The sequence below is a fragment of the Manis pentadactyla genome, chromosome 2 (assembly GCF_030020395.1).
Source record: "Manis pentadactyla isolate mManPen7 chromosome 2, mManPen7.hap1, whole genome shotgun sequence".
Classification (NCBI taxonomy): Eukaryota; Metazoa; Chordata; class Mammalia; order Pholidota; family Manidae; genus Manis; species Manis pentadactyla.
In genome coordinates this window covers 137,063,173-137,087,141 of record NC_080020.1, presented here as the reverse complement: position 1 = coordinate 137,087,141, position 23,969 = coordinate 137,063,173, and the positions used below count along the sequence as shown (strand labels likewise).

The 23,969-nt window shown below is 38.8% G+C and overlaps 1 long non-coding RNA gene across 1 annotated transcript in view; it reads right to left on the bottom strand.

Moving 5' to 3' along the window:
• Positions 1–23,024, bottom strand: part of LOC118918177 (uncharacterized) — a 38,024-nt gene extending 15,000 nt beyond the window's left edge. Inside the window, exon 1 of the long non-coding RNA XR_005027036.2 lies at positions 22,465–23,024. This is a non-coding gene — a long non-coding RNA (uncharacterized LOC118918177). The remainder of the gene's footprint in view (positions 1–22,464) is intronic.
• Between the last annotated feature and the right edge of the window lie 945 nt (positions 23,025–23,969).

Genomic DNA, 23,969 nt, shown 5'->3' with positions numbered 1-23,969 from the left:
TTCCCACCAAATTAAATTTCTACTTTGCAAAGGCCTCCCTCCGTCTATCCTTCTGGCAGTTATGTCTCTTGTGGTCAGCTTGCAGAGCATCAGGCCTGCATCTTGATGGGGAGAAGAAAGCCGGCTTGAGGGCTCAGGGGCTCGTGACAGTGGCCATACATCAGAATCTCCAGGGACATCAAGATGTTTGTGTAAAGGGCCAGGGCCTTCCTTTCTGGGCTGTCCTATCTCCAGCCCCCTGCTCAGGCCCTGGGGCAAATAAAGCCAGATGGCCAGATTTCTTCTGGGACAGTGGACACTTTCTTTTCTTTTTTGGGAGCCCCGTATTCTAAGGTGGGCACCATTCTGTGCTGTTCTCACCCAGCTGTTCTGAAAAGCACACCTCTCTCAGGTGCCCAGTGAGGCACTGTAACACCTAGCCAGTGCCACTTACTGTGTAGCCAGGAAGGGCCACCCCAGTACACCTGCATTACTGACTCCACACAGCATTCAGCAAGATGGGCTCAGAAAAAATGAAGTTCAACAGAACAGCAGCAGACTCACAGACTCTAAGAAGGGACTAGCGGTTACCAAAAGGGAGGGGATGGGGGTGGTGGGGGGAGGGAGGTAAAAGGGAAGTAAGGGGCACTCTAATTAGCACTTACAATATAGGTAGGTCACAGGGAAGGCAGTACAATGTGGAGGAGACAAGTAATGACTCTATAGCGTCTTACTACGGTGATGGACACTGACTGCAAAAAAGGGGTGGGGTGAGGACTGGAGAATATGGGTGAATGTTGAAACCACAATGTTGCTCATGTGAAGCCGTCATAATATTGTATATAAATGATACCTTAATTTGAAAAAAAGCAAATTCAAGGGAATTGCTATTTTATGTGAATACACAAGAACAGAGCACAGAATTCAATGACTGAAATACAGCGAGAGATGAAAGTGTAACCTTGACATTGAAAACCCCCATCTGTGAACAGCCTTTGTCTGCAGAGCTGAGCAGCAAACCATGAGGGCCACACCTGAGGTATGGTGTCCAAGGGCCAAGGGAGCAGAGAAGACATGGAGTCCACACAGAGGTCAGGCTGCAGATGGCAAAAGACAGGCTTTGGGCTCAGACACCCAGGACTGGAATTTTGGGAGGAGTATTTAACTCTTGGACCTCATTTTTCTTGCCTGTGAAATGGGGATCCTTGCAGAGTCAGAGAGGATCAAATATTTGAGATACCACCTCTTTTCATTAACTAAATTCCACATCTACCTGGGTCTGTTTCACTGTTCTTGTTTGCTTGTTAATTTACTTATTTGTTCTTTACTTACTTATTCTTGTTCTGTTTCGCTTGTTAATCTACTAGACTCAAAATTCCTGGAACACTATATTCTTACAGTATTGTTTGCTATCTCGAAGGCCAAGTCTTCACTAATTATTTTTCTTTGAAAGTATTTTTCTTTTTAAACACTTGTGAATGATTGCATTTGTCTATTCTTTCTAGTGTTTCATGTCATTTTTAGTTTATCCCACTTGAATTTTTAGCCAATGGAAGTGGCCAAAACGACCCATAAGGCACTTCACTGATGTTTAAGAAATGCTCAGGTTTTCTCGGTTCAAATGCTGGAGTGAGTGCCTTGTACATGTGCTCCTACTAGCTGAGACATAAAGCAACAGCTGGAGACTGAGGGTGAGAACATTACAGGCATGACTGAGGAAGTAAATTATTCTCGAAAGGTACGATTTAGAATGTACAACTCAGTGAAATTGAATGAGTGGATAAAAAATGCTCGATCATATTAAAGATATGCAGAAGTGGATAGAAGGTAGGATTATGATCAGTGTACGTGTGTCCGTCTATGTGCGTACTTGGGGTATTGGGTGAGATGGAACAATAGGTAGTAAATTGAAAAGTAACACTGAAATCTTCACCCTGAGAATTAGGGAAGGTCTGCTCATGAGCTTACACAAAAAATAATCAATAGAACCATTTCCAGAAGTAAAAGCCAGGATATACAACTGCAAAAGACCAGAGAATATAAAGCACCTCCTTTATACCAGCAAACAAACAAATAAATATTAAAAAATAAAAGGAGGGAGGAAGCAACAAACGTAGGAGGTAAATCCAAAGAACAAGATAACAAAATAAAGCAAAAGTTTATCAGCTAAATGAAACTTATAAATGACATAATACCCTACAGAATAAAACGAAACTTTCAGAAAGTTCCTTAAAACAAAATGTAAGCATGTGGTATTTATGAGTCATGTCTACAAAAAGCTGACATGAACAAATTTAAAGTTGAAGGAAGAAGCCAAGAGCGGGACTCCAAATTCATTCTTCTAACTCAAGAATCTCTTGGCTAGTTTAGCATTTTGCATATCCATATGCAAATTTTGGAATCTGCTTCCTGGGGGTTTACTTAGAACTGGGTTCAATCCACAGATCAATTTGAGAAGATTGGCATCAGTACAATATTGGTTTTTTAATCAGTGGAGATGCTCACTCTATCCCTCCATTCATTTAAGTCTTTAGTCTCTCAAGAATGTTTTGTAGTTTTTCAAAGTCTTGCACATACTTTGATATTACCTATTTTTGGTTTTTTTAAATTGCCATGTAATTGATATATTATCTTTTTTTTTTTTGATAATTATTTTTTATTGAAGGGTAGTTGACGCACAGTATTACATTACATTAGTTTCAAGTGTACAACGCAGTGATAAAACATTTATATACATAATTCTAGGTTCCAGCTATCACCCTACCAAGCTGTTACAATATCTTGACTATATTCCTTATGCTATACATTACATCCCGGTTACTTATTTATTTTACCATTGGAAGTCTGTCCTTTTTTTTTTTTTTTTTTTTTGTGAGGGCATATCTCATATTTATTGATCAAATGGTTGTTAACAACAATAAAATTCTGTATAGGGGAGTCAATGCTCAATGCACAATCATTAATCCACCCCAAGTCTAATTTTCGTCAGTCTCCAATCTTCTGAGGCATAACAAACAAGTTCTTACATGGAGAACAAATTCTTACATAATGAATAAGTTACATAGTGAACAGTACAAGGGCAGTCATCACAGAAACTTCCAGTTTTGCTCATGTGTTATGAACTATAAACAGTCAGTTCAAATATGAATACTCATTTGATTTTTATACTTGATTTATATGTGCATACCAAATTTCTTTCTTTATTATTATTATTTTAAATAAAATGCTGAAGTGGTGGGTAGATACAAGATAAAGGTAGAAAACATAGTTTAGTGTTGTAAGAGAGCACATGTAGATGATCAGGTGTGTGCCTGTAGACTATGTGTTAATCCAAGTTAGACCAGGGCAATAAAACATCCACGTATGCAGAAGATTTCTCTCAGAACGGGGGGGTGAGGTTCTAAGCCTCACCTCTGTTGATCCCCAATTTCTCACCTGATGGCCCCCCTGCGACTGTGCCTGTCTTAGGTTGTTCCTCCCTTGAGGAATCTTACCCGTCTCTGGCTAACCAGTCATCTTCCGGGGCCCTACAGGGAAATGTAAAGTTGGTAAGTGAGAGAGAAGCCTTATTGTTTGAAATGGTTAGCTTTTTATTTCTTTGCATATTTATGCCCTGTAGCTTCTATGCCCAGCATTTGTCTTGAGGTATCTTTACCACTTGGAAGAATTATGATACTCGGTAAATTTGATATGAGGCACGAATTCTATTTAAGGGTTGTAATTAGGAAGGAAGAAGAAAAGCTATAGAAGTAGCAGGTGGAAGAAAACATGGGAAGATTGATTATTTCTTTGACATATCTTGTAGAGTAACTTCAGCATGTATAGGTTTTAAGCTACTACTTAAATTGCGCACACACATTAACATAATAGGAGTATAGTTACATAACCAAAGCATACCTGTAATTACCAGCCATCTCCAGTGAAACCAAGAAAACCAGTTAGGCACCTTAGGCATTTGTGAAAACTTATCTATGATATGGTGGATATTGTCCAACTGAACTTGAACAGTCTGCGAGAAATCAGACAAATTAAAACAACCCATTCCTGGGGAATGTTCACATCCCTTATGTTCTTTTAACAGTAAATAGCCTGTAGTTGTAAGATTTTGGAGCGCTACAATTTGCACTTCAACTAATTCTTGGTTGAGTTCCAACAGTATAGATCCAGTCAAATTTGTTGTTTTACTGTATGCACAGGCCAGCTTAGATATCTCCTTCATTCCCATGGCAAGTCCAGGATCTGGTGGGATGAGTGCATCTACAGCTGTAGCAGTGCGTGGATCTTTGTTGGGGTTTTTTGATGATCAACTTCTGGCATGAGTCTTCCAGAGAGTGCGGATGTTGGAAGTTCTTTTTCATATCGTATCTTAGTTCATTTTCGGGGTAGCCCAATTAGGCTTTGATCTTCTGTATAAACGCAAACAGACCCTTTGCCTACACTTTTATATGTCCTTTATATCATTGTGTAGAACTCATTAGAGGTCACCACATAGGAACTGCATTTTTTTTTTAAATCATTAATCTACACTTACATGACGAATACTTTGTTTTCTAGGCTCTCCCCTATACCAGGTCCCCCCTATATACTCCTTTACAGTCACTGTCCATCAGCGTAGCAACCTGTTGTAGAATCACTACTTGTCTTCTCTGTGTTGTACAGCCCTCCCCTTTCTTCCACCCCGCTATGGATGCTAATCTTAATACCCCCCTACTTCTCCCCCCCTTATCCCTCCCTACCCACCCATCCTCCCCAGTCCCTTTCCCTTTGGTACCTGTTAGTCCATTCTTGAGTTCTGTGATTCTGCTGCTGTTTTGTTCCTTCAGTTTTTCCTTTGTTCTTATACTCCACAGATGAGTGAAATCATTTGGTATTTCTCTTTCTCTGCTTGGCTTGTTTCACTGAGCAAAATACCCTCCAGCTCCATCCATGTTGCTGCAAATGGTTGGATTTGCCCTTTTCTTATGGCTGAGTAGTATTCCATTGTGTATATGTACCACATCTTCTTTATCCATTCATCTATCGATGGACATTTAGGTTGCTTCCAATTCTTGGCTATTGTAAATAGTGCTGCGATAAACATAGGGGTGCACTGATCTTTCTCATACTTGATTGCTGCATTCTTAGGGTAAATTCCTAGGAGTGCAATTCCTGGGTCAAATGGTAAGTCTGTTTTGAGCATTTTGATGTACCTCCATACTGCTTTCCACAATGGTTGAACAAGTTTACATTCCCACCAGCAGTGTAGGAGGGTTCCCCTTTCTCCACAGCCTCGCCAACATTTGTTGTTGTTTGTCTTTTGGATGGCAGCCATCCTTACTGGTGTGAGGTGATACCTCACTGTAGTTTTAATTTGCATTTCTCTGATAATTAGCGATGTGGAGCATCTTTTCATGTGTCTGTTGGCCATCTGTATTTCTTTTTTGGAGAACTGTCTGTTCAGTTCCTCTGCCCATTTTTTAATTGGGTTATTTGTTTTTTGTTTGTTGAGGCGTGTGAGCTCTTTATATATTCTGGACGTCAAGCCTTTATCGGATGTGTCATTGTCAAATATATTCTCCCATACTGTAGGGATCCTTTTTGTTCTATTGATGGTGTCTTTTGCTGTACAGAAGCTTTTCAGCTTAATATAGTCCCACTTACTCATTTTTGCTGTTGTTTTCCTTGCCCGGGGAGATATGTTCAAGAAAAGGTCACTCATGTTTATGTCTAAGAGGTTTTTGCCTATGTTTTCTTCCAAGAGTTTAATGGTTTCATGGCTTACATACAGGTCTCTGATCCATTTTGAGTTTACTTTTGTATATGGGGTTAGACAATGGTCCAGTTTCATTCTCCTACAAGTAGCTGTCCAGTTTTGCCAGCACTATCTGTTGAAGAGACTGTCATTTCGCCATTGTATGTCCATGGCTCCTTTATCAAATATTAATTGACCATATATGTCTGGGTTAATGTCTGGATTCTCTAGTCTGTTCCATTGGTCTGTGGCTCTGCCCTTGTGCCAGTACCAGATTGTCTTGATTACTATGGCTTTATAGTAGAGCTTGAAGTTGGGGAGTGAGATCCCCCCTACTTTATTCTTCTTTCTCAGGATTGCTTTGGCTATTCGGGGTCTTTGGTGTTTCCATATGAATTTTTGAATTATTTGTTCCAGTTCATTGAAGAATATTGCTGGTAGTTTCATAGGGATTGCATCAAATCTGTATATTGCTTTGGGCAGGATGGCCATTTTGACGATATGAATTCTTCCTAGCCACGAGCATGGGATGAGTTTCCATCTGTTAGTGTCCCCTTTAATTTCTCTTAAGAGTGACTTGTAGTTTTCAGAGTATAAGTCTTTCACTTCTTTGGTTAGGTTTATTCCTAGGTATTTTATTTTTTTTGATGCAATTGTGAATGGAGTTGTTTTCCTGATTTCTCTTTCTGTTGGTTCATTGTTAGTATATAGGAAAGCCACAGATTTCTGTGTGTTGATTTTGTATCCTGCAACTTTGCTGTTTTCCGATATCAGTTCTAGTAGTTTTGGGGTGGAGTCTTTAGGGTTTTTTATGTACAGTATCATGTCATCTGCAAATAGTGACAGTTTAACTTCTTCTTTACCAATCTGGATTCCTTGTATTTCTTTGTTTTGTCTGATTGCCATGGCTAGGACCTCCAGTACTATGTTAAATAACAGTGGAGTGAGTGGGCATCCCTGTCTAGTTCCCGATCTCAGAGGAAATGCTTTCAGCTTCTCGCTGTTCAATATAATGTTGCCTGTGGGTTTATCATAGATGGCCTTTATTATGTTGAGGTACTTGCCCTCTATTCCCATTTTGCTGAGAGTTTTTATCATGAATGGATGTTGAACTTTGTCCAATGCTTTTTGACCATCTATGGAGATGATCATGTGGTTTTTGTCTTTCTTTTTGTTGATGTGGTGGATGATGTTGATGGACTTTTGAATGTTGTACCATCCTTGCATCCCTGGGATGAATCCCACTTGGTCATGGTGTATGATCTTTTTGTTGTATTTTTGAATTCGTTTTGCTAATATTTTGTTGAGTCTTTTTGCATCTTCGTTCATCAGGGATATTGGTCTGTAGTTTTCTTTTTTGGTGGTGTCTTTGCCTGGTTTTGGTATTAGAGTGATGTTAGCTTCATAGAATGAGTTTGGGAGTATCCCCTCCTCCTCTATTTTTTGGAAAACTTTAAGGAGAATGGGTATTATGTGTTCCCTGTATGTCTGATAAAATTCCGAGGTAAATCCGTCTGGCCTGGGGATTTTGTTCTTTGGTAGTTTTTTGATTACCGCTTCAATTTCGTTGCTGGTAATTGGTCTGTTTAGATTTTCTGTTTCTTCCTGGGTCAATCTTGGAAGGTTGTATTTTTCTAGGAAGTTGTCCATTTCTCCTAGGTTTCCCAGCTTGTTAGCATATAGGTTTTCATAGTATTCTCCAATAATTCTTTGCATTTCCGTTGTGTCTGTCGTGATTTTTCCTATCTCGTTTCTGATACTGTTTATTTGTGTTGACTCTCTTTTCTTCTTAATAAGTCTGGCTAGAGGCTTATCTATTTTGTTTATTTTCTTGAAGAACCAGCTCTTGGTTTCATTGATTTTTGCTATTGTTTTATTCTTCCCAATTTTATTTATTTCTTCTCTGATCTTTATTATGTCCCTCCTTCTGCTGACCTTAGGCCTCATCTGTTCTTCTTTTTCCAATTTCGATAATTGTGACATTAGACCATTCATTTGGGATTGCTCTTCCTTTTTTAAATATGCTTGGATTGCCATATACTTTCCTCTTAAAACTGCTTTTGCTGTGTCCCACAGAAGTTGGGGCTTAGTGTTGTTGTTGTCATTTGTTTCCATATATTGCTGGATCTCCGTTTTGATTTGGTCATTGATCCATTGATTGTTTAGGAGCGTGTTGTTAAGCCTCCATGTGTTTGTGAGCCTCTTTGCTTTCTTTGTACAGTTTATTTCTAGTTTTTTGCCTTTGTGGTCTGAAAAGTTGGTTGGTAGGATTTCAATCTTTTGGAATTTTCTGAGGCTCTTTTTGTGGCTTAGTATGTGGTCTATTCTGGAGAATGTTCCATGTGCACTTGAGAAGAATGTATATCCTGTTGCTTTTGGATGTAGAGTTCTATAGATGTCTATTAGGTCCATCTGCTCTACTGTGTTGTTCAGTGCTTCCGTGTCCTTACTTATTTTCTGCCCAGTGGATCTATCCTTTGGGGTGACTGGTGTGTTGAAGTCTCCTAGAATGAATGCATTGCAGTCTATATCCCCCTTTAGTTCTGTTAGTATTTGTTTCACATATGCTGGTGCTCCTGTGTTGGGTGCATATATATTTAGAGTGGTTATATCCTCTTGTTTGACTGAGCCCTTTATAATTATGTAGTGTCCTTCTTTATCTCTTGTTACTTTCTTTGTTTTGAAGTCTATTTTGTCTGATATTAGTACTGCAACCCCTGCTTTCTTCTCACTGTTGTTTGCCTGAAATATTTTTTTCCATCCCTTGACTTTTAGTCTGTACATGTCTTTGGGTTTGAGGTGAGTTTCTTGTAAGCAGCATATAGATGGGTCTTGCTTTTTTATCCATTCTGTTACTCTGTGTCTTTTGATTGGTGCATTCAACCCATTAACATTTAGGGTGACTATTGAAAGATATGCACTTATTGCCATTGCGGGCTTTAAATTCGTGGTTACCAAAGGTTCAAGGTTAGCCTCTTTAGTATCTTACTGCCTAACTTAGCTCACTTATTGAGCTGTTATATACACTGTCTGGGGATTCTTTTCTTCTCTCCCTTCTTGTTCCTCCTCCTCGATTTTTCATATGTTGGGTGTTTTGTGCTGTGCTCTTTCTAGGAGTGCTCCCATCTAGAGCAGTCCCTGTAAGATGTTCTGTAGAGGTGGTTTGTGGAAAGCAAATTCCCTCAGCTTTTGTTTGTCTGGGAATTGTTTAATCCCACCATCATATTTGAATGATAGTCGTGCTGGATACAGTATCCTTGGTTCAAGGCCCTTCTGTTTCATTGTATTAAATATATCATGCCATTCTCTTCTGGCCTGTAGGGTTTCTGTTGAGAAATCTGATGTTAGCCTGATGGGTTTCCCTTTATAGGTGACCTTTTTCTCTCTAGCTGTCTTTAAAACTCTTTCCTTGTCCTTGATCTTTGCCATTTTAATTATTATGTGTCTTGGTGTTGTCCTTCTTGGATCCTTTCTGTTGGGGGTTCTTTGTATTTCCGTGGTCTGTTCAATTATTTCCTCCCCCAGTTTGGGGAAGTTTTCAGCAATTATTTCTTCTATGATACTTTCCATCCCTTTTCCTCTCTCTTCTTCTTCTGGGACCCCTATAATACGGATATTGTTCCTTTTGGATTGGTTACACAGTTCTCTTAATATTGTTTCATTCCTGGAGTTCCTTTTGTCTCTCTCTATGTCAGCTTCTATGCATTCCTGTTCTCTGATTTCAATTCCATCAATGGCCTCTTGCATTCTATCCATTCTGCTTATAAACCCTTCCAGAGTTTGTTTCATTTCTGTGATCTCCTTTCTGGCATCTGTGATCTCCCTCCGGACTTCATCCCATTTCTCTTGCGTATTTCTCTGCATCTCTGTCAGCATGTTTATGATTCTTATTTTGAATTCTTTTTCAGGAAGACTGGTTAGGTCTGTCTCCTTCTCTGTTGTTGTCTCTGTGATCTTTGCCTGTAGCTTTGCCTTTTCATGGTGATAGGAATAGTTTGCAGAGCTGGGATGAGTGACGGCTGGAGGAACTTCCTTTCTTGTTGGTTTGTGGCCCTCCTCTCCTGGGAGAACAGCGTCCTCTAGTGGCTTGTGCTGGGCAGCTGCGCGCAGACAGGGTTTCTGCTTCCTGTCCGGCTGCTCTGGAGTTTATCTCCGCTTTTTCTGTGGGCGTGGCCTGGCTCGGGCAGCTACTCCAAAGTGGTGGAGTCGCGTTGGAGCAGGAGTGGCTGGGAGGCTATTTATCTCCGTAAAGGTCCTCCCTGCTCCCTGCAGCCTAGGGGTTAGGGTGCCCAGAGATCCCCAGATTGCCTACCTCTGGATTAAGTGTCCCGCCTGCCCCTTTAAGACTTTCAAATAGCACCCGCCAAAACAAAACAATGACCACCAAAAAAAAAAAAAAAAAATTTTTTAAATTAAAAAAAAAAAATTTTTTTTAATTAAAAAAATAATTGTGGTTGCTCGTTTTTCTTTATTCTCTGGTGCCAGCCTCAGGTCTCTGCTCACTGGTCTTGCTGCCCGGTTTCCCTAGTATTGGGGTCTCTATCCCTTTAAGACTACCAAAAAGCGCTTGCCAAAACAAAACAGCAAAAAAAAAAAAAAAAAATTGAAAAAAATGTGTGCTCGCTTTTCTGGTGTCCTCCTGCACCAGGCCACCGGTGCCCGCTCACTGTTCTTGCTGCCCTGTTTCCCTAGTATTGGGGTCCCTATCCCTTTAAGACTTCCAAAAAGCGCTTGCCAAAACAAAACAGGAAAAAAGCAAAAAAAAAAAAAAAAAATGGTCACGCGCTTTTCTTATGTCCTCCGGCACCCGGCCTCCAGTGCCCGCTCACTGTTCTTGCTGCCCTGTTTTCCTAGTATCGAGGGCCCTACACTCTGGCCCGGATGGCTGGGGCTGGGTGTTCGGCAGTCCTGGGCTCCGTCTCCCTCCCGCTCTGCCTGCTCTTCTCCCGCCGGGAGATGGGGGGAGGGGCGCTCGGCTCCCCCCGGGCCGGGGCTTGTATCTTACCCCGTTCGCGAGGTGCTGCTGGGTTCTCTCAGGTGCGGATGTGGTCTGGATATTGTCCTGTGTCCTCTGGTCTTTATTCTAGGAAGGGCTGTCTTAGTTATATTTTCATAGATATATGTTGTTTTGGGAGGAGATTTCCGCTGCTCTACTCACGCCGCCATCTTCCGCCCCTTCGATATATTATCATTTTTATGCCATGTAAATTATATATTTTTTAAATTTCAGGTGTTACTTTGTGTTATTGTTGGTATTTAAAAATACAATTGAGTTTTTGGCATATTGCCTCTGTATTCCATAACCTTGCCAAATTTGATTATTAATTTGAATACTTTGTAAATTTCTTTGGCTTATCTAACTACACAATCATGTCATCAGCAAATAATAAGTTTATTTCTTTGTAATTCTCTTGGCTTATTTTTTCTTGTCTTCAGTGTAGTGATGAAATGTGGGACAATGGACAGCCTTTCTCATTCCCGATCATGGGGAAAGTTTAAAATTTCATCATTAAGGGGTATACATGATGGTTTTTGTTGATGCCTTTTATTAGATTAAGGATGGGCCATCCTATTCTTCATTTTCAAAACTCTGTGCTTTTTTAAAGTCATGGATGGATATTCAATCTGATAAAATATTTTATTTTTCTGCATCTAGATGATCACATGATTTTTCACCTTTTTATGTTAATGCAGTAAATTGTATAGATTGACTTTCAAATGTAAAATCTTATCCTGTAATGAACCTAAACTTGGCCTGTGTCCTATCATTTTTATATGCTGCTAAATGTCACTTATCCTTTATACAGGATGTTTTGCACCTGCATTCACAAGAGAGATTGGCCCATAATTTTCCTTTCTTGTGAAATCCTTGACAAATTTTGGTAGCAATTTTATGCTGTCCTCAAAAGTGAGTTGGGAGTTATCCCTTCTTTTTCATTGTTTGAAAATCTTGTGTACCATTGATGGGTTTCTCTTTTCCTGAAATTGGTTATATATGTAGTCTTTCTTTCCCTTTTCTTGATCAACTTATTAATATTTTCAAAGAATGAGCTTTTTGCTTCATTAATTTTCTCTGTTTTATATTTGTTTTCTATTTCATTGACTTCAGACCCTGCTTTCATTTATTCCTTTTGCTGCTTTTTAAATTTTCTATTCTTTTCCAGCTTCTGGATATGAAGATGGCTGACTTTCAGCCTGTATTCTTTTGTGATATACGAATTTCAGGCTATGGATTTTTCTTGTAAGCACAATGTCAGCTATATACCACAGGTTTTGATATGTCATGTATTCATAATCAATTATTTTCAAATATTTTCTAATGTCCCTTCTGATTTCTTCTGTTACTCATGGGTTATTTAAAACTCTACAATCTACTAAGTTCTCAAACAGTTGGGAATTTTCCAGTTTTTTTTCCCCCTTAGCTTATTTCCATTTTGATAAGAAAGCATTCTATTATGTTAATTTTTTGACATGTTTTTGAAGCTTGTTTTACTGACTGGCCATGATCAGTTTGGTAAATGCTTCATGGGCAATTTAAAAGAATGTGTATGTGTGGGTTCATAGTGCAGTATTCTATATGTCATTTAGGCCAAGTTATTCAATTTCGCTTCATATATATATATATATATATATATATATATATATATGTTTACTTTTTAAAAAAATAATTAATTTATTTATTTTTATTTTTTTGAAGAACATTATGTTTACTAGGCTCTCCCCTACCCCAAGTCCCCCCAACAAACCCCATTACAGTCACTGTCCATCAGCATAGTAAGATGTTGTAGAATCACTACTTGTCTTCTCTGTGTTGCAAAGCCCTCCCCTTTCCCCCACCCCCCACATTATACATGCTAATCATAATACCTCCTCCTTTCTTCTTCCCCGCCCTTATCCCTCCCTACCCTCCCATTCTCCCCAGTCTCTTTCCCTTTGGTAACGGTTAGTCCATTCTTGGGTTCTGTGATTCTGCTGCTGTTTTGTTCCTTCAGTTTTTCTTTTGTTCTTATACTCCACAGATAAGTGAAATCATTTGGTATTTGTTATTCTCCGCTTGGCTTATTTCACTGAGCATAATACCCTCTAGCTCCATCCATGTTGTTGCAAATGGTAGGATTTGTTTTCTTCTTATGGCTGAATAATATTCCATTGTGTATATGTACCACCTTTTCTTTATCCATTCATCTACTGATGCACACTTAGGTTGCTTCCATTTCTTGGCTATTGTAAATAGTGCTGCCATAAACATAGGGGTGCATCTGTCTTTTTCAAACTGGAGTGCTGCATACTTAGGGTAAATTCCTAGAAGTGGAATTCCTGGGTCAAATGGTAAGTCTATTTTGAGCATTTTGAGGAACCTCCATACTGCTTTCCACAATGGTTGAACTAATTTACATTCCCACCAACAGTGTAGGAGGGTTCCCCTTTCTCTGCAACCTCACCAACATTTGTTGTTGTTTGTCTTTTGAATGGTGGCCATCCTTACCAGTGTGAGGTGATATCTCATTGTGGTTTTAATTTGCATTTCTCTGATAATTAGCAATGTGGAGCATCTTTTCATGTGTCTGTTGGCCATCTGAAATTCTTCTTTGGAGAACTGTCTGTTTAGCTACTCTGCCCATTTTTTAATTGGATTATTTGCTTTCTGTTTGTTGAGGAGCGTGAGCTCTTTATATATTTTGGATGTCAAGCCTTTATCGGATCTGTCATTTACGAAAATATTCTCCCATACTGTAGGGTACCTTTTTGTTCTATTGATGGTGTCCTTTGCTGTACAGCAGCTTTTCAGCTTGATATAGTCCCACTTGTTCATTTTTGCTTTTGTTTTCCTTGCCCAGGGAGATATGTTCATAAAGAAGTTGCTAATGTTTATGTCCAAGAAATTTTTGCCTATGTTTTTTTCTAAGAATTTTATGGTTTCATGACTTACATTCAAGTCTTTGATATATTTTGAATTTACTATTGTGTATGGGGTTAGACAGTGATCCAGTTTCATTCTCTTACATGTAGCTGTCCAGTTTTGCCAGCACAATCTGTTGAAGAGACTGTCATTTCGCCATTGTATGTCCATGGCCCCTTTATTGAATATTAGTTGACCATGTATGTTCGGGTTAATGTCTGGAGTCTCTAATCTGTTCCACTGGTCTGTGGCTCTGTTCTTGTGCCAGTACCAAATTGTCTTGATTACTATGGCTTTGTAGTAGAGCTTGAAGTTGGGGAGTGAGATCCCCCCTACTTTATTCTTCTTTCTCAGGATTGCTTTGGCTATTCAGGGTCTTTGGTGTTTCCATATGAATTTTTGAATTATTTGTTCCAGTTCATTGAAGAATGTTGTTGGTAATTTGATAGGGATTGCATCAAATCTGTATATTGCTTTGGGCAGGATGGCCATTTTGACGCTATTAATTCTTCCTAACCAAGAGCATGGGATGAGTTTCCATTTGTTAGTGTCCTCTTTAACTTCTCTTAAGAGTGTCTTATAGTTGTCAGGGTATAGGTCTTTCACTTCTTTGGTTAGGTTTATTCCTAGGTATTTTATTCTTTTTGATGCAATTGTGAATGGAATTGTTTTCCTGATTTCTCTTTCTATTGGCTCATTGTTAGTGTATAGGAAAGCCACAGATTTCTGTGTGTTAATTTTGTATCCTGCAATTTTCCTGTATTACGATATGAGTTCTAGTAGTTTTGGAGTGGAGTTTTTAGGATTTTTTATGTACAGTATCATGTCATCTGCAAATAGTGACAGTTTAACTTCTTCTTTACCAATCTGGATTCCTTGTATTTCTTTGTTTTGTCTGATTGCCATGGCTAGGACCTCCAGTACTATGTTAAATAACAGTGGGGAGAGTGGGCATCCCTGTCTTGTTCCCCATCTCAGAGGAAAAGCTTTCAGCTTCTCGTTCTTCAGTATGATGTTGGCTGTGGGTTTATCATATATGGCCTTTATTATGTTGAGGTACTTGCCCTCTATACCCATTTTGCTGAGAGTTTTTATCATGAATGGATGTTGAATTTTGTCAAATGCTTTTTCAGCATCTATAGAGATGATCATGTGGTTTATGTCTTTCTTTTTGTTGATGTAGTGGATGATGTTGATGGATTTTCGAATGTTGTACCATCCTTGCATCCCTGGGATGAATCCCACTTGGTCATGGTGTATGATCTTTTTGATATATTTTTGAATTTGGTTTGCTAATATTTTATTGAGTATTTTTGGATCTACGTTCATCAGGGATATTGGTCTGTAATTTTCTTTTTTGGTGGGATCTTTGCCTGGTTTTGGTATTTGGGTGATGTTGGCTTCATAGAATGAGTTTGGGAGTATTCCCTCCTCTTCTCTTTTTTGGAAAACTTTAAGGAGAGTGGGTATTATATCTTCTCTGTATGTCTGATAAAATTCCGAGGTAAATCCATCTGGCCCAGGGTTTTTTTCTTGGGTAGTTTTTTGATTACCGCTTCAATTTCTTTGCTTGTAATTGGTTTGTTTAGATTTTGTGTTTCTTCCTTGGTCAGTCTTGGAAGGTTGTATTTTTCTAGGAAGTTGTCCATTTCTTCTAGGTTTTCCAGCTTGTTAGCATATAGGTTTTCATAGTATTCTCTAATAATTCTTTGTCTTTCTGTTGGGTCCTTCATGATGTTTCCTTTCTCATTTCTGATTCTCTTGATGTGTGTTGATTCTCTTTTTCTCTTAATAAGTCTGGCTAGAGGCTTATCTATTTTGTTTATCTTCTCGAAGAACCAGCTCTTGGTTTCATTGATTTTTTCTATTTTTTTTCTTCTCAATTTTGTTTATTTCTTCTCTGATCTTTATTATGTCCCTCCTTCTGCTGACCTTAGGCCTCATTTGTTCTTCTTTTTCCTATTTTGATAACTGTGACATTAAACTATTCATTTGGGTTTGTTCTTCCTTCTTTAAATATGCCTGGATTGCTATATACTTTCCTCTTAAGACTGCTTTTGCTGTGTCCCACAGAAGTTGGGGCTTTGTGTTGTTGTTGTCATTTATTTCCATATATTGCTGGATGTCCATTTTAATTTGGTCATTGATCCATTGACTATTTAGAAGCGTGTTATTAAGCCTCCATGTGTTTGTGAGCCTTTTCCCTTTCTTGGTACAATTTATTTCTAGTTTTATACCTTTGTGATCTGAAAAGTTGGTTGGTAGAATTTCAATCTTTTTGAATTTACTGAGGCTCTTTTTGTGGCCTAGTATGTGGTCTATTCTGGAGAATGTTCCATGTGCACTTGAGAAGAATGGTATCCTGTTGCTTTTGGATATAGAGTTCTATAGATGTCTATTAGGTCCATCTGTTCTAGTGTGTTGTTCAGTGCCTTTGTGTCCTTACTTATTTTCTGTCTGGTAGATCTGTCCTTTGGAGTGAATGGTGTGTTGAAGTTTCCTAAAATGAATGCATTGCAGTCTATTTCTTCCTTTAGTTCTGTTAGTATTTGTTTCACATATGCTGGTGCTCCTGTGTTGGGAGCATAGATATTTATAATGGTTATATCCTCTTGTTGGACTGAGCCCTTTATCATTATGTAATGTCCTTCTTTATCTCTTGTTACTTTCTTTGTTTTGAAGTCTATTTTGTCTCATACTAGTACTGCAACTCCTGCTTTTTTCTCCCTATTGTTTGCATGAAATATCTTTTTCCATCCCTTGACTTTTCGTCTGGGCATTTCTATGGGTTTGAGGTGAGTCTCTTGTAAGCAGCATATAGATGGGTCTTGTTTTTTTATCCATTCAGTGACTCTGTGCCTTTTGATTGGTGCGTTCCATCCATTTACATTTAGGTGGTTATCGATAGGTATGTACTTATTGCCATTTCAGGCTTTAGATTCGCGGTTACCAAAGGTTCCAGGTTACTTTCCTTACTATCTAAGAGTCTAACTTAACTCACTTAGTATGCTGTTACAAACACAATCTAAAGGTTCTTTTCTGTTTCTCCTCCTTTTTCTTCCTCCTTCATTCTTTATATATTAGGTACCAAATTCTGTACTTTTTGTCTATCCCTTGATTGACTTTGGGGATAGTTAATTTTGCATTTGCTTCATAATTAGCTGTTCTACTTTAATTACTGTGGTTTTATTACCTTTGGTGACAGCCATTCAACCTTAGGAACACTTCCATTTGTAGCAGTCCCTCCATAATAGACTGTAGAGATGGTTTGTGGGAGGTAAACTCTCTCAGCTTTTGCTTATCTGGAAATTGTTTAATCCCTCCTTCAAATTTAATTAATAATCTCGCCGGATAAAGTACACTTGGTTCCAGGCCCTTCTGCTTCATGGCATTAAATACATCATGCCACTCCCTTCTGGCCTGTAAGGTTTCTGCTGAGAAGTCTGTTGTTAGTCTGATGAGCTTTCCTTTGTATGTGATCTTATTTCTGCCTCTGGCTGCTTTTAACAGCCTGTCCTTATCCTTGATCTTTCCCATTTTAATTACTATGTGTCTTTGTGTTGTCTTCCTTGGTTCCCTTGTGTAGGGGGATCTGTGGATCTCCATGGCCTGAGAGAGTATCTCCTTCCCCAGATTGGGGAAGTTTTCAGCAACTACCTCCTCAAAGACACTTTCTATCCCTTTTTCTCTCTCTTCTTCTTTTGGTATCCCTATAATGCGAATATTGTTCTGCTTGGATTTGTCACACAGTTCTCTCAATATTCTTTCATTTTTAGAGATCCTTTTTTCTCTCTGTGCCTCAGCTTCTTTGTATTCCTCTTCTCTAGCTTCTATTTCATTTATTGTCTCCTCCACCATATCCAACCTGCTTTTAATACCGTCCATCGCGTTCTTTAACGATTGGATCTCTGACCTAAATTCATTCCTGAGTTCTTGGATGTCTTTCCGTACCTCCATTAGGATGTTGATGATTTTTATTTTGAACTCCCTTTCAGGAAGAGTCACGAGGTCCATATCATTTAAATCTTTCTTGGGAGTTGTATTAACAGTTTTTCACTGGACAAGGTTCCTTTGGTGTTTCATGTTTGTATATGGAGCCCTTTAGTGTCCAGAAGCTCTATTCTGGAGCTGCTGAGCCCCTGAAGGAATGTTGGGGGTCACAGGGGAGTGGTACTGGGGGTAGGAAAGAGCTGTTCCCCACCTCCTGGCTGCTGTGCCTGTCTCCACTGCCTGAGCCAGTGGGCTGGGCACACAGGTATAAGTTTTTGTCCCAGAGCAGCCAGATATGGATCCCTGCTTTCCACAAGCAGCCGGAATCCCAGTGTCCCCAGGAACTCTGCCTGTATTGACTTTCCAGCCTGATAGTCATGCGAGTCTCATGAAAGCACCATGAAATGTAGGTTTGTGCTCCCAACGCAGATCTCCAGAGCTAGATATTCAGCAGTCCCAAGCCTTCCACTCCCTCCCTGCTCCATTTCTCTTCCTCCTGCCGGTGAGCTGGGGTGGGGGAGAAGCTCAGGTTCCACAGAGCCACAGCTCTGGTACGTTACCCCGTTCGCTGAGGTCTGCTCTTTTCTCCAGGTGTGTGCAGTCTGACGCGTCCTCTTTCCTGTTGCACTCTCAGGATTAGTTGTGCCAATTAAATTTTCTAATTGTATCCAGTTTTAGGAGGAAGCCTCTGTTTCTCCTCTCACGCTGCCATCTTTAATCCAAGTCTCTCTTTGTTATATTTTTGTAACACATTTGACATAAATATGCTAATGTCTCCTCTTATGGTTGTAAATTCATCTGTTTATCTTTTATGTCTTATCAATTCTGTATTCCATATGTTTTGAAACCCTGTTATTAGATACATACAGATTAAGATTCATTATATCTTATTAGTGGACTGACCCCTTTATACTTTTCAGCTGTTTATCCCTAGTAACACTTCTTGCCATACAGTTGACTTTGTCTAATGTCAGTATAGGTACACCAGCTTTGTTTTGGTTTGTTTTTCCTGGCATACGTTTTTCCATCCTTTTACCTTCAGTCTTCTATGTCTTGATATTTAAAGTCTGTCTCTTATAAACAGCTTATAGTTGGGTTTAAAGCTGACCATCTTTTCCATGGAGTATTTAATTTAATTACTAAGATGGTTGTGTTTATATCTACAACCTTACTACTAGTTGCTTTTTATTCAATCCACCTGCTTTATGTTCCTCTTTCCTCTTTTCATAACTTCCTATGAGTTGATCAAGTATTTGCACCATTTTACTTTCCCTATATCAACATATTAGTTACACAGTCTTCTACTATTCTTAGAAGGATTATCTAGAGAACTTACTATTTTAAAATCAGAAAAAAATATATTTACACGAGGATCAAAGTATGCTCCAAGCCATATTGGGAAGATACATCAAGATGCAAGTAACAATTACAAATTAGTACCAGACAAAATATAACTCAATGTATGTTGGTTTGTGTAACACGAACTTGGTGAAGACAGAGAACTACATTTCCCAGAACTTCATTCTCTGTATTGTTCTGCTTACAGTTGACCAAATGAGAAATGCACAAAATTTTGAAGGTGGAAATCATTTACCTTAGAAGTAGAAGTTACTAATATTAGAAGGTTGTCATGGTCAGATATAATGATAGACAAACAGAGACAACTGGTAGACCCTAGCTGTCTTTATTCTCCACTGCTCAGGGTTGAACTCAGCCTCCTGACTGCTGGCTCTGCTGACCAACCATATCCCCAGGCCGCCACAAGGCACTTGGTTGTAGACTTGCCCAGGCAGCAGTCACTCAGAGGCAGCATCTCCCCTGAGGCAGAAGTTTCCCTAGACCTTACCATGGGTTCACCTTTTATGGTCCCACTTTGGAGGCTAGATCTGCAAGCTCCATGTGTACATTTGCCTTGGTGTTTCAGGAAAGCTGGTGAGTAGCGGTTTCTCTGATCCTCCACTTCCCTTTCTAGACCTTCAGTCCCTTAAGCCCTCCCACACCTGGAAGCCCTAATTCCTAGCATAACTCTCTTACTGTCATACTAGTAACAGTGGCCTTGTTTTTCTGGTAAAATGCCGACTCACACTCGAGACAGAGGTTTGAATGAGAACAGGAGGTCATTTTATACTTTTAGATGTACAGTTCAGAGTGAAAATATGTGAGAAACACACTCACTGGTCCAAACTCAGTAAGTGGACACGGAGACAAAGAGAACAGCGGAGCGAGGCTTTAATGACGGTCTCGCAAGATCGGGTGTCTGGTGAGCAGACACACCTGGGGCCATTGGCACCAAGTAATTTATTCCCTAGCACATGAGTCCCTCCCCTGGTTCTTCATTGGCTGAGTACTACAGGGTTCACATTCTTTCCCGGATGTCGCCTAAGCCAATTATATCCACATTGGGCCTTCTCTTACATTTGTCTTAATTTCATTGGTAGGTTTAAAAAACTCAAACAGGTATAGCCAGGGCCTTACCAATTCCCACCCCCCACCTCCCTCAACCCCCACTCTCAGCCTGAGCAGCTTCCTGGCATATTTTCCACCATGTGGCCCTTTGTTATTACCTTACTGTTAAAATGTTTAAACCTCCTGGTGGGAATAAATCACATTTAGGTTTTATGCTTTTTCTAACAATATGTAACTTTAATCAATCTTCAGTTACCAAACAACAGTGTTTAAAAAAAAAGGAAAATTTACTTAGAAAGACAAAAAAGAAATGGATAGAAACACAGCTTTATCCTATGTGAGCTTGAAAACACTAATGTTTTGCTAGGAAGGTGCAAATCCTGAAATGGATTTGATAAGAAATAGAAAACCATGGAGGAGCTCTTGGCATTTTAAAAGATCAAAGCTCTGTCTTCAGTAGTGTTGTGACAGCCAGCTAATTTTACAAATCATGATCATGAAATCTTTAAGGAACAAGTGCCACTATTTAAACAAACATGAGTCTCCTAGATGCAAAACTTTGATAAAATATTAATGTATTGTCCAGTAATCTATTCCAGTAATCTACCATGTCTATGTATATTTTATTGTTAAAGGGTAAGGATAATTTAATATAAATGAAGCTGCTGCTCTATAGCTCTTGAATGAATAAATAGGTCAAGAGAGAAAAGCTATATGACTTTTTGATAACCATAAAAGGGTGTTTGATAATATTCATTTTTGAACTTTAAAAAATTCTTCTAGAACTAGGAACAGAATGCTATTTCCTTAATAATCTCATAACCTATTTGAAGTCAGTAATTAAATTATATTTAGCAATGAAAATATATGGGCACTCTCACCAAAACCAAGAATAAGAGAAATGCCTACAATCACTGGTATGTTTCATTATTGATTTGGAAATTTTAGACAGTGAAAAAATATGAGAAAAATATGAGCTGCATACCACAAGGTAAGAGACAATATTATCTGTCTTTACAGGCAACTTAATTGTCTACCTGAGAAGCCCAAGGGAATCAACTTATTAAAACTACTTTAATCAATAACAGGCTCAAATTGAATGGTTGGTTAGCATGCCAATACACAGAAATCAATATCTTCCTGACATAGCATCAATGACCAGTAAAGTAAAAAAAAAAAAAAAAGAAATCTTCTACTTATTTTCAATAGAAAAATAAAGATTTTAGCAGTAAACTTAAAATGAATGTGTAGAGTCACTGTGAAGTCAGAAATAGCACTTTGAGACATAAAATTCTTAAATAAGTGAAGAGACACAACACTCTCCTGGGTAAGAAGACTTGGATTTAATTCATATATATATTTAATACAACTTAAGAGAATCTAAAAATGTAACTTAATACATTCAAATTTATAGAATTCTATTGGTATTTTTTGGACCTTGACAAAATTATTCTAAGTTTTACCTGGAACAATACATTTACTGGAATATACAAGATAGTTTGTGTTTTGTAAAATAACATCCAAATTTGAAGAAGGGTAACCCGCCCCCCTTCCTCTCCTCCTTTCTCTCCCCCTTTCCTTCCCCTCCCCTCCACCTTACTGGACATTAAACATACCAATTTACCATCTAACAATTTACCATCTAACAATTAAAATGGCATTTTTCTGGCAATTTTCAGACCAAAAATCAGAACAGAAAGGGACTTTAGAAACATATTCAAGTGTTTGTGGTAATTTAATACATTATAATCTCAATTATCAGATACAGTATATTGGACCAAACAATTACTTATTTAGAAAAAAAATTAGATTTCCTATCTGACCTTTTATGTAAAAATCAATTCAAAATGCATTACGGCTTTACATGTAAAATATAAATGCAGATGTTGGAAATAAATATATGCATTTGATTGGGTCAGGGGTTTCTAAGCATGACTCACAGTCAGAAAGTGTTCTGTGAATAGTTCCTCCCTTCGTTTGGGTTGATCTATTCTTAAAATATCATCATAACTCATTGAACTAGTTTGTTTCATGATCCACCAACTAAGAACAGTATACATGTTTTTCCCTCAAATATTCTGTTGTAAAAAATGCACAAATGTAGAAGATATTTTCCCATGTTGGGCTTAAATTTACCATCTTTTTTATCCTGTGAAATTGTATGTCATCGCATTTTAGACAGCAGGAGACTGGGCCCTAAGTGGTTGCATTTTAACCTGAAACTTGCCTATTTGATTAGCAGACTATCCATAATAAGCCAGTGTCAGCAGTACTTGTTCAGTGTGAAATAGGGACCACCAAAAATATGTCTAAGGTCTAAGTTTTGAAGGTTTCAGTAACTCTGGGAGTCTCAAAATAGCCACTCATGAAAAGCTCAAAGAAAAGAAAAGCATCAGTTAAGTTGAAGGTTAAACAGACTGCATCCACATTCCTCTTAAAGGATAAACAAAATGCTTACCTTTCCTCTTAATTTCCTTCAGAGCAAGGTGACTGCCAGGATGTGTATTGTCCCCAACTCTTCTTTGTATAACATGTCTTATGTAAATGAAATGTGCCCCTTTGAGGTTCTGTCTCTCCTTCCTGTCACCTGGAGGACATAAACCCTTTGTATGACTTGGGCTCTTTGGCAGAAATCTTCTACTCCACTCATGGGGGTTACGTCTTCTGGGTGTAGGTCCAAATTCTGGCTCAAATAAAACTGTCTTTGTTTTCAAGGTGATTTTAATGACTTCCTTCATCAACAACAGCTGTTTTAAAACCTTGAACTCTGGAAAAGCCTTTGCCCTGGTGGCCGTGCCTTGCGTGCTTTAGGCGTTTTGCAAATAAGATGGTTTGAAACAAAATGTTCTACCTCCCCTCTAAATACTTTGAGAGACACCCCCATGGATTGTCACTTTATTAGTTAGACATGAAATGGATTCTCCTATTAGAGAAGCCTTTATTAATTAATAATATAATTCCAGCATATAAGTATGCATGTCTTTCCTACGACACTTAAGATTTCACAAACTCATCCTTAGAAATCCGTGGTAAAAGAACAAGGTGCTAGTTTCTCCATCTCCCTCCAACAGCTGTGTGTTTCGTGGAAAACGTGCTTTGATCCATGTCTCTATAATATGCTGAGTGCGTTGTCCTGAAAAGAGACAGCTTCTTTGGGGAAAAAAACTTAGCCAAGATCACTCTAACTTTATGAAAAAAATGTAGTGTTCCAATTAAAAAGCTCATGTTCCATTCAAAAGATCTAGAAGTGAATTTTAGGAAGATTATTTGATTGAGCCAAAGATGAAGGCAAATTAAATTGAGTTATCTCCTTTTACTTGAGATGACATTTTCTTTGAAAGTTTTAGCACCCAGATTATTCAGAATGTGAGCAGTTGTGTTGAGCTCATGAAGTGACCCATTTCAATCTTTTAATTTTTCCCAAATTGTTGCTTACATTTTCAAACCAATGTGAAAAGCTTCTCTCTCAGCTCCCCTGCACGGGGGTCTTCCAGACAGTGGCAGGCTTCAAAGAGCCTGGCAACCTTATGGAGTAGTTATTACTCCTTAAATGTTTTCAGATTTGCATGTGTTTCTTTCCTCAGACTCCTCCTTTCACCACCTGGAGCACCTGGAGGTAAAGAGTGTCTGTCCCACGTTACTTGGGAACTATAGTCATTCTTTTGAAAGTTCTATGTATACCCAGTTGCTGTTAGGAAAGCATCTTCCCCGGTGTACTGGAGTTGCCTCTTGGAGCCTAGGACTTCCCTTCCCTGCCCAGGGAATTACCAAGGAGCCAGAGAGGGCAGGAGAACCGTCACACCCGTGTGTGCTGAGCGCCTCCTGCCTGCAGGTCGAGGGGCTGGGGCCAGGAAAGGGCTCAGATTTCTGAGGAGGTTATGACTTCTGTGGTGTCAAAGCCTATATAGTCCAATTGGGCCACTCAGTAAAAAAATCAAACAGAGCAAGAATTACCTAATTCCA